An 11,804-nucleotide genomic window follows, 5' to 3' on the forward strand; every position below is an offset into this window, starting at 1 on the left:
GTCAATACCTGAGATACAGTTTTAATGTTTGGTTAAAAAGAAAGTCAAAATACGTTAGAAACGTGTAAAAATAGGAAAATTTTCCAGTCTCCTAAGCAAGTCTAAATTATTTTCTAAAAAAAGAGCATCAAGGAACATCATAATTCCGATTCGGGGAATAGATATGTCTCAAATTAATGAATCTAATTACATAAGGATTGCAAGTTAGAGCTGTCGGCTTGTAAAAAAAAAAAAAAAAAAAAAATAAGAAATAAAAAAAAATGCCCATAAAAGCCTTGCCGTAAACCAACACAAAGATTCCAAATATTCAATATTTATCATGCAAGTACCCCTGAATTTCGTTTTCCTTTTAGAAAGAGAAAATTTGGCTGATTTTCAAAAAAGGGGGAAAGACCCCCTAAAAGTTATAGAACCTTAATGACAATCACGCCATCATATTCAGCGTATCAGAGAACCCTACTTTAGAGGTTTCAAGCTCCTATCTACAAAAATGTGGAATTTTCTATTTTTTGCCAGAAGAAAGATCACGGATGCGTGTTTATTTTTTTTTCCCAGGGGTGATCGGATCGACCCAATGGTCGTCGAGTAACGTGGGAGGGCTCATAAGAACGGAAATTAAAAGTTCTAGTGCCCTTTTTAAGTGACCAAAACAGATGGAGGGTAACTAGGCCCCCCTCCCACGCTTATTTTTTTCCCAGGTCACCCGATCAAAATTTTGAGATAGCCATTTTGTTCAGCATGGTCAAAAATATGATAAATATGTCTTTTAGGATGACTTAATCCCTCGAAGTCCCCAGGGGGGGGGGGCTAAAAGTTATCAACTTTACCCAAAGTTAACATATAGTTTTGGTTATTGGGAAGTATACAGACGTTTTCTGGAGGTTTTTTTTCGGGTCGTGGGGGGGCGGGGTCGGGGGTTATGTTCGAGGATCTGTCCATGAAGGAACTTTTCATGGGGGAAGGGAAATTGCCATGAAGGGGGCGCCGGACTTGCCAGCATTATTTATTGGTTATTGGGAAGTATACAGACATTTTCAGGAAAGATTTTTTTCTGGAGGGGGGGGGCTAGAGGAGGGGGTTATTCTAGAGAATCTTTCCGTGGAGGATGTTTCTCTGGGGTAAGGGACATTTCTATAAAGGGGGTGCCGGATATCCAAGCATTATTTAAAAAACGATCAGAAAATAAATAAAAAAAACAAGTTTTTTCAACTGAAAGTAAGAAGCAACATTAGAACTTAAAACGAACAGAAATTATAACGTATGTGAGGGGGTTCTCCCCAAAGTCAATACCTTGCTCTTTACTCTACAGTTTTTTTAGTGCTTTCAAAATATCTATCTATTCTAATTAAACGGCCTTTGTGATTCAGGGGTTTGTTAATCAAAATTTTTTTTAACTTTTAACTTAAAGAGCGTGGTATTGACTAAGGGGAGAACCCCCTAATATACGTAATAACATATACATAATAAAAAAACAATAAAAAAAACAAGCGATATGGCTCAATAGTAATCGAAACTTTTAAAAACGGAATTTTGATGTCAATAAATGTATCAATAGAATGTGTTTATAATGCTGATTCTAAATATATAAATTTTATTAAGTTTAGTATTACTCATCAAAGGCTACGAGCCTGAGAAAATTTACCCGATTTTTAAAGAGGGGGGAAATATCCCCTACAAGTGAAAGAATTTTAATGAAAATAACACCTTCAGATTCAGCGTATCAGAAAACCCTATTACATAGGTTTCAAGCTCATATCTGCAAAAATCTGCAACTTTGTATTTTTTGCCAGAAGAAAAATATACGAATATAGAAGTTAGTTACGTAAGCTAACTTGTAAATTACGTCATAACCAAATTTAGAGACATCCATTTAGCAAAAGAAAAGTAAAATTTTTATGCAAATTTTGTTTACTTATTCAATGACGGTGAGCCAAAATAAAAGCTGCATTAACTAAAAAACGATCAGAAATTAAATAAAAAAAACAAGTTTTTTAAACTGAAAGTAAGAAACGACATTAAAACTTAAAACGAACAGAAATTATTCAGTATATGAAAGGGGCTGTCCCCTCCTCAACGCCTCGCACTTTACGCTAAAGTTTGACTCTGTCACACAACTTTTTTTAAAGCAATAAAAAACTTTAGCGTAAAGAGGGAGGCGTTGAGGAGGGGACAGCCCCTTTCATATACGGAATAATTTCTGTTCGTTTTAAGTTTTAATGTCGCTCCTTACTTTCAGTTTGAAAAACTTGTTTCTTTATTTAATTTTACAGAAAGACTGGAAAGTAAGAACAAAATTTCTATCTCACAGTAACTTGTATTGCTGGGATTTTTAATCCCGGTCATAAGAAAGACGAACAGTCATTACTAGAACTCTCTAAAATTAGTAACTTAGTTTAAATAAGTAAACAAGACAGATACACAATTTAGCTTTACTGTGTGGCTCAGTTCATAGTTAAGAATTAGTCTAGTATTTGTATTGAGGGAGGGGGTCTCCTCCTCGTAATATAGCCTTATACCTATAGTATTGTGTTAATAAGAGCAGTTTCTGAATAACTATAAGCGATTCTGCAAACCAGTTTAAGATCAACGAATACCTTTAGACTGGAATGATAATGAATGGGACTCCTAACTTGTTTAACTGCTGATGTGATACTAGGTCAGTACTAATAATTGCCTAATAGGGAAAGGGAATTTATATTAGGGATTTGAACGTCTAACGCATGCCTAGAAAAATGAAATTCAAATAGTTCAGGACTGGTGATTTCGTTTATTTTCTATGAAGAGTGAATTGAATTAGGAACGATTTTATTGCATAGTCAGCTAAGACTTCCGGGAGAAAATGTTTTCTTAGAAATGATTGGTACGGATCCGGAAATAGGTTTCTTTATCTAAATCAAAACCTAATAGAAGTTTTTGCGTTTTCCTAGGTGGGTAAACAAAAAAAAAAAAAATCTTGATTCACTATCAAGTTTTCGGTTTCACTGATTTTCTAACGAAATAGCAGTGGAAAAAATTGTAAGAGATTTTTAGTTTTACAAAGTGCTTTGGGGGATAGGTTGGCAGATTACAAAGCCTATTTTTGCTATACCAGCATGTGAAAGGAACACTACATCAAAATAATCACGGGCTTTGAGGGCTTGATCCAAAATTTTTTAGATGACGAATTTTGACGGTTTTCAAAAACAATTTAGACTATAGACCATTTTCAGCCAAAGACAAAAAGATAGATTAGTTAACTATAGTTCTTTGTCAAAAAGGGTGCTTTAATTGCATCGGTCTATTTTTGTGATGTCACATTTGTTTTTGAGCCAATCATGTTGTTCCTTAAGCATATGTTAAAAAGAAAAGCTAGACAAACCCATTTTTTTTATCCTTCTTGTAATTACATGTTGTTATGCCAAATTTTGGGCCAGTAAGAAGAACATAAAACTATTATTTTTGTGTGTGAAATTTTAAGTAAGCAAAAGGAACTAAAAGTGTATGAGCCACTGTGTTTCTTACAAGTAAGCTCTCTTTTTCTCTTTGTTTCAATTAATACCCTACAGAAGAATTTCCGTACGGCATGCTTTATGGTGTGAATAGTATCATGATTTAATAGATGAAATGCCGCTAATCTTAGTCTTCGGTAGGTCCAGGCAAAAATCTTTCACTGAGCCATTTGAAGGCAATCGGAGATTAAAAATTATTTTGAAGATTTATGTCCACAGGACTTACAGGCAAGTGGGTGACTGATATTGTACATTTTGCCTACTGGGAAAGCCCACTGGAATTACAATGGGGGTGCAAAACTGGACTTGGATGCAAAACGGAGGACTGAGATATTTTCAAACACTTTGAGTTTTGCCTATTGGCAAAGCCCAGCAGAATCGCAGCGGGGCGGCCAAGATTCTTACGTTGACTCATAACTGACTTAATGTTTACTGGACTTGTAGGCAATCGGGCGACTGAGTTTTTTTTCAAACACTTTGAGTTTTGCGTATTGGAAAAGCCCACTGGAGTCAATATGATTGGATGACATAGATTTTAGGTTGAAAACTTATGGCCAAAGAGTCGACTGAACTTTGCCTTTGCCTTGAAAAAATTATTTAAAAAAAATAGGTTTTGAGATTCTTTGAAATAATTTTGGTTCAATATTTTTCAGTGTATTGTCTTAAACAGCTCTTCAAACAGGAGGAGGGGGTTGCTCATCCTCAACACCTCGCTCTTTACGCTAAAGTTCGAAGTTTGTCCAAATGCTTTAACAACGACTCTTGAAACACAAGGTTCAAATAATTAGAATAATAAGAAGCTTGTTTAAAAGAGCTAAGAAACTTTAGCGTAAAGAGCGAGGTTTAGAGGAGGAGCAACCCCCCTCATATACGTAATAATTTCTGTTCATTTTAAGTTTTAATGTTGCTCCATACTTTCAGTTGAAAAAAGTTATTTTTCTAAATTTAATTTTCATTAAGAAAGATAGCGTCTGAGTCAAATGGAGTAGTGTAAGGCATAGCGAAGAATTTTTAGGTTTAAATATTTGTATCTAATGAATACGCCTATCCTGAATAAGAAAATAGGATACATGGGGAGAATGTGGAAGCATTTGCCTGCATTTAGTTGTCATGGGCAATAAGCCTTCATACTTAACTTTTCTTTGTGTTCCTGAAAACGAGGAGAGAACCATACCCGAAAAATGAGGTAATGATTACTAAGAAAAAAAATATACTGTCAGAATAAAAAGTGGATTTGTGTCAAAGGTAGTGCTGTAATAATTGAAAGGTCCAATAAATATGCTTCTGAGGATGACAGAAACGTCAGAGTCTGTGACATAAGAGACGCGAATATGCAATTACAAGGTAATTACATTTAAGTTATGTGGTGGAAAAGGGACTTGTTTGATCTTGGGTGTCCAGTGGATGGAAACTGTCAGGGATCGATTTCTGGGTTAAAAGAATGACACATTTTGCTTCTGGAAAGAAGGGGATAGATGACTCAAAAATGGCCCAAAGACGTTTTTCCAAGATAAACTTGAAACACACTCGCAAGTCCTTAGGCCAAGAAGAGCCTGATTTAGAATGGGTCTTAAAAAAAGCTCACCCTCCCCCCTTCTCAAATAGAAATTCGCTCCAAAAAGGACCAAAAAACTTTTTCCCTGGTCAGTTGAAAATTATATCTAGAGGTCCTTGGGCTGAGGAAACCCCAATGCGAAGGAAAATTTATAAAATTTATTGATTCAGGGCCACAAAAAAGCAAAAGGACTTTCACCAGCCCTTTCACATGGAAGGCGTGGTCGCAGAAGCTTCGGAGGTGATCTCTCGATAGAAAATTACAAGTTTTGTTGTCCTTTTTAAGGGCTATAAAGGATAAGAGAGCTATTGTACTATGTGCCACTATGAGACATATAAATTATTTACGTTTAACTAGCAAGGCAAATTCAAAGACACCAAATACACGTCTTTTGTCCGCCCGCATCTAGAATATGCTTGTCCAGTTTGGCACCCTGGTATCTCTCGCGAAGAATCGGAAAAAATCGAATTAATTCAAAAAAGAGCTTTGCAAATAATTTTCAAAGAAGGCTAGGTGCCATAGTCTCTGCTCCAAATAAAAGCTAGTTTGGAAACTCTTGAGCGTAGGAGGGTTTCATTGTGCCTCCGTTTTGCAAAAAATGCCATAACAAACCCTCGGCCGGCAAGTATTTTCCCCAAACGTCACTCCCCATCTAGATTACGGCCGCCTCGAGCTGTTTCTGAGCCCACCCCTGTTTTGTCCCCCATTCGCTGCGTTACTTCCAGATACGAAAGAACTTTTGTCCCCTTCATTACAGAAAAAATAAATAAAATATCTCACTAGTTTCTCTTTTTTCTTTTTTCTCTCTCTCTTTTTTTTATTAGCTGATGGTACTTCCCAGGTTCTTGCACCCTTTTGCTTGTCCCTTCTCATTTTTTTGTTTTAGTTCCCCCTGTAATTCTTATATATTTTATATTTCGTTCTCTTTTTTGTGTTTGTTTATTTATTTTTGTCCCCTCCCCCCTTTCTTGAGCAGTTTTTATCTTTTCAACTCTTTTATTGACTTCGTTTAGTGGAATTATTGACACTTTTTTAGTGCCCCTTTTAATTTATATGTATTTATATCTCGTTCTTGTTTGTATTTATTCGCTTATTTTGCCCCCCCCCTTTGTTTATGTCCCCATTTAATTCTTTTTTTTATCTGTATTTGTGTAAGTTTAGTTTGATCAGTTTTTATCTTTTTAACATTTTAATTGGCTTTTTACAATATAATTATTGACCTTTAAATGGTTGCTCATTGTAGTTTTTCTTTTCTGTTGTTGTTCTTTGCATTTTTGCCAGTTTTAGTGCAATCATTAATATTGTCAACTCCGAAGTCCGAATTCAGCCCTTTGTGGGCTTGTGATAGAAAATTTTTCTGAAATAAATATCTTATCTTATTTTATCCATGTGTTGCTAGGTTATCAAAATAAAACATCTGCAATATCTTGAGAACGGCTTGTGAGATCAAGTTGAAATTTTGTGGAATTGTTTGGGGGTAGGGGGCTTAGGACCAGGTCGAAATTAAATTTTGACTTTGGGGGGGGGGGGGACAGAAGGGATGAACATTTTTATTTTGTTTCAAATCTACTTAGAAGTTTTGGCAGTTTAAACCCCTGTAGGAGTGGAATCTAATTCACGATGATGTAGCGATATAAATCGAAGGACACTATATTTACCTAGGTTAACGAAATAGGGCATCTGCAAAATCCCAAAAACGGCTTGAGAGATTGAGCTGAAACCAGAGGTTCTGGTATGCCAATCAAACATCAAATTTTGACTTAGGAGAGGGGGGGGGGAGATGAATCTAAGGACACCATACGTATCAATTCCATCAAAATAGCCTACCCATAATATCTCAGGAACGGCTTTTGGAGATGAGATTAGGTAATGAAATTAATAAGTAGTGTGGAGAAGGTGAGGGAACTTCAAAATTTCGTGAAGGTGGGGGAGTGACTAAGAATGCTATGCCTCATATCCACCAAGATGTTTTGTGTTAAAAGCCCCTATGAGAGTCAGAATCTATTTATCTGTAAGTAGTGATGCAAATCAGAAGATGCTATATGGTATGAGGTTATCAAATTAACGTATAACCAATACCTCAGACACACTGTAAAAGAGGATAGGGATGGAGGAATGAAAGTATATTTTCTCTGGTTCGCAGAAACTTTTCACACTATAAGCCCCTGTGGGACCTATAATTAATTCCTGGTAAAATAGCAAGGTAAATCAAAAGGCAGTATATGCAGCCAGTTGATCAAAATGACGTGTCTGCAATATCCTGTGAACGACTTTGGCGAATCAGGTTGAAAATTTCACGGAGTCTTGGGGGGCGGTAGTTCAAAAATTGACACGGAAGGAGACTATAGAGAAGAAGGGTATGAAGAGTTTGGTCTCTACTCGGATTGAGTATTTTAGCACTATAAGCCCCTATCTGAGTAGTTTCTTCTCCCAGTGACGTAATGATGTAGACCGTAAGAAATTATGCGTAGCATTCCTAGGTTATCAAAATGACGTATCTGCATTATCTCAGGAACAGCAAAGAGGATCGAGATGAAACTTTCAAGAGGTGCTGGGATTCAAGTGAATCTCGACTTTAAACTTAGGGGAGGCGTAGAGCTAAATCAAAAGGAACCATGAATGCAGGTTATCAAAATGGCATATATGCAACATCTCGGGAACAGCTGATGCGGGATCGAGCAGAAACCCGGAATGCTAAGGAAAAGAAGACAAGGGGACTGCAAATTTTATACTTAGAAGAAGGAGATGGGGTTACTAAAAAATAGAGTGTCCATTCACGGTAAAGCAAAAAAATGTCTATTCACGGTGATGCAGTGAACTAAATCAAAAGAAGGTATGTCCACCGAAGCTATCAAAATAGCGTTTCTGTATAATCTTGTGAACGACTGAGGGGATAAAACTGAAACTTTCAGGGAGAGGTTTGGAAGGGAAAGAATCATTTAAATACAATGTTTAAGAAATGAGTCTAGGTATTGTCAGGTAGACCTCAATGAAAAGAAAAATGTTGCCAAACGAGGCCAAAAAAGTCTAACAGAAAAAAAAATGTTGAAATTAAAGGTTTTGCTGGTTCACGAAATCCTAAAATGAGCAAATCCTAAATTGTTTTTCATCGATCGGCTTGAATCTTTCAGAGTAAGTACATCGGACGAAGTGAACCTTAATGTTGACAATAAGTTTTGGAAGAATATGGACATTATTTAAATTCTTTGCCCGACAAGCTTTGTCTTTCTTTGTTCTGAAGAAATTTAAAGTTTCAGGCCATGTGGACACCTCAATTAAAATGTTGGGGCCAAGTTAAGACCAAGCTTAACCGTAATTAAGGCAAAAATCGAGGAACAAGTCTGATACTATTGATCGTAACGTACTTTTTCTTGAGACAAAAAAACAGAAATCATTTTGTTAGATGAACTTTGAGTGTATTTATTTTAACAAACAAGCAGTTATAATAAGAAAAATATAAGACAAAAATAATCAATGGTGGTCTAAAGTACGGTTGTATTCAGTGGTGTTTACAGGATAGGGGTCAGTATGACTACAGGAGTACAGAGGACCAAAATTTACGCAGATTTCAATTTATACGAAAAATAATACCCCTTTTCACCCACCCAAAATTCTACCGTGAAATACTGATTGTACAAAACCACTGCAGGTCGAAAATTTTGACTTAAAATTCCACTTAAAAATTTAAATTGAAATCAAGCATTTCAGTTCTTTAGCAGTAAAACTAAAGAAAAAAACTTTATAAATACTCCTAACACTAACCAATAATAATGCCAAGAAAATGGATTAAGATTGATTTTAAGAAATATTTTCCAGAAGCTATTTTCGAAGAAAAGTCAAGACCCATCTTAAAACCGAGGACGAGTGAAAATAAAGTCATATAATAATTCAGACTTCAAGCAGGCAGAAATTACTATTCATGAGTAAATTAAATCCAAGACGAAGAGAACTTAAAATGTATAATCACACTCAACATAAAGCCAACAAATGCTATTAAAGCTGAATAATTAATCCTGAAACCAACGACAAGTAGAAAGACCAGTCAAATCAAACTTGAAACGAACATTAATCATAGTCGAGCTACTGCCCCCCCCCAAAACGTTCTAAAGGCCTGAGCGTCATTTGCGCTTCGCCGAAAATAAAATATATTATGAATTTTTTTTTATTACGATTAGAATAGAAAAAAATCAAGAATCGATTAGACTCCCAGGAACTAATCATTATACATTAAATAATCAGTCTACTGGCAATAATCCTTTCCAATAGTGGTGATGGTTTCTGTCAATGTCTTGATAAATAAAAAACATAGGCCCAATGTAAAAAATACATGACATTTTAATTAGAACGCAATTGACCCTAAGAAAGCTTAGTGAGAATAAGAGAAAGGGCGGCAGCAAACCCTCTTTTTTTTAAACTTTGATTTACGTTTTGACACTTTTGTTTTTGTATAGTTGTTGATGTCAGGGGCGCATCCAGGATGCGCCCTGAGCGCATCCTTTTTTTTTAGGGGGGGGGAAATAGGTTGATCCGATAAAAAAAATTTAGGGGGGGGGGAAATAGGTTGATCCGATAAACTTGCGTTAGGAGCAAGTTTAATTAACGCAACTTGAGTTAATTAAGTAAATTGCGCTATTTTCGACTACGCTAGGGGGTGCGTGCCCCCTCGCCCCCCTGGATCCGCCACTGGTTGATGTCATGACAAATAAAAACGGACTTCTCGAAATACAGATCGTTTTACCCGTAAAGCGCAAGCGCAAATAACCCTCTGGCCTTTGGAGAGTTTATGGAGTAGTAGCATTCCTCTTACATTTGGTAATTTCTTTTCGTTCAAAGTTCGAATTATTATTTTTCTTTGAAAAACCTTTCTTTTGCAAAACATTTAAAAAATTTAATTTCTTATTGAGGACGTTTTCTATCAGCTTCCGGAAAAAGGCTTTGTCATATCTCTCTCGTGTTATTTCCTTCAAGCTGGATTAAAATAGCGTTTTTGATGAAAAATACAATTAACTAAAAATCTGTATTTGTGAACTCTGAAGTAAAAGCGTCATTTTTGAAAGAAATGTTTGGGTTTCTAGGCAGGGAAGAGTCTCCAGCATTTTATTGGGGGGGGGGGCAAGAGGGGTCCATATCGGGATATTCAAGGGGCATGGGATATATAATAATTTTTCTCTGTATTATTGAGGGGGAGGAAATTGCCACCCCGCCCCCCCCCCCCCCAACGATGCCCCTGTATCTAGTTCACATTCAGTTTCCAGACGAAAAGGTTTTTACTCATTGAATATAGCCTCTTCCTGTTTTTTCGTCGAGAGGTTAAACTTTTGAGACTTTTTAAACCTGCAATTTAGCATGCTATTTTATGGCTACGCTAAAAAAAGTTGACTAATTGTATTATCTCGTAAACGTCTCTGCTTTTGAGAAAATTACTAAACTAGAAAACTAAAGCAGGTGAATAAAAGACTTAAAGCCAAATTAGACTCCCCTGACAAAATAAAGAACAAAATCTTGAAAGCAACGAGCGAGTCGATTGCCAGCTGGAAGAAAAATAATGACACGAACGTTTTGCCTGCATTAAATAAGGCGTCCTCAGCATAGAGGAGAAAAAACTAAGAAAATAACATAAAGAAAGGAGGAAAAGCAAAGAAGAATAAAAAGAAAACAGTCAAACTGAATATATATAATTGCTACTCCATGACACAACCCATGGAAGTCGAATGTACAACGAATAAGCTACTCCCCTGAACAATAACAGAGAAACAACTGAATTATTAAATTTTTTCGTTCTTTCTCCACGCAGAATACACCTTGTTGGATACAGGCGATATATCCACATAATTAATCTTTTTTTCTTCCTATTGACCATAGACCATGTGTGGTTTTCAAGATTTTCTTCTTCGTTTTTACTAAAGCCGGTTTTTAGAGTGAAGGGAGGGGGTAAATTTTAAAATCTGAAGAACAGATGAATTTCATGGAAACATTATTCCCAATCGTAAAATTACGGGTTTTCAGAGAGGAGGGGGGAAAGGCTCCTTCCTTTGTATTTGCCTACGCTAAAGTTTTTCTTGTGTTTTTATGGAACATGCAGATTGTAATAAATTTTATTTGTATTAAAGATGTTGTTACAACTAAAACTAATAATAAACATACCGAATTCAGGTTGATGGCTATTCCATAATCCTTGATAAGTTCAGCAATAGCAAGTGGTTCTTTCCTTCTAAGTGATAAGTTCTATAGGCACTGATCCCTTTTAGTATAGTTTGAACCCTGGCACGGCGATAGCTCAACATGATTAGCCTAACTGATTAAAAGACATTATTAGTATTGGCGCCAAAGAAAATCAGTAAACACTCGAAACTTAGAACTAAGTTTGAATACCGTTTCATTCAAGTCTCAGTTAAAGACTCCTTTGGCTCCGCCCATTTAAGGCTCCTATGTAATCTTGGGCTTTTGAAGTAATTACATTAAGATTCTTTGCATGTAGTTTGTAATTAAGCAAATTGAAAAGCACCTTGGCTTAATTTAACGGATTGTTTACGCATGTTGTATTTACATACTGGGATTTTTTTTCTATTTTCCCTATATATTGTTGCAAAATGGAATAATCAGTAAATAAATTTCGGCTTTACTGGAAAACAAAACTTTGTGGAAAGAGTAAAACTATTTGAATCGTCAATTATCAAAAGCAATCAAAATCGTTTGCTTTGCTTATAAAATTGTTTGCTTTCCTTATAAATTATTGCTTATAAAATGTAGATAAAATAAAA

The 11,804-nt window shown here is 35.8% G+C and overlaps 1 protein-coding gene across 4 annotated transcripts in view; it reads right to left on the reverse strand.

The window, feature by feature from the left end:
* Positions 1–11,369, reverse strand: part of LOC148949462 (uncharacterized) — a 30,714-nt gene extending 19,345 nt beyond the window's left edge. Inside the window, exon 1 of one of the 4 annotated variants that reach the window (XM_089092984.1) lies at positions 11,188–11,369. The gene's annotated coding sequence lies outside the window, so the exon portion shown is untranslated. Of the gene's footprint in view, positions 1–2,594; positions 2,625–10,708; positions 10,772–11,187 lie in introns of those variants that run through there. The other 3 variants (XM_089092986.1, XM_089092987.1, XM_089092985.1) reach the window with 3 other exon arrangements.
* Positions 11,370–11,804: the final 435 nt, after the last annotated feature.

The sequence above is a fragment of the Artemia sp. Qi Xiang Cuo genome, chromosome 8 (assembly GCF_049724085.1).
Source record: "Artemia sp. Qi Xiang Cuo chromosome 8, ASM4972408v1, whole genome shotgun sequence".
NCBI classification, from domain to species: domain Eukaryota; kingdom Metazoa; phylum Arthropoda; class Branchiopoda; order Anostraca; family Artemiidae; genus Artemia; species Artemia sp. Qi Xiang Cuo.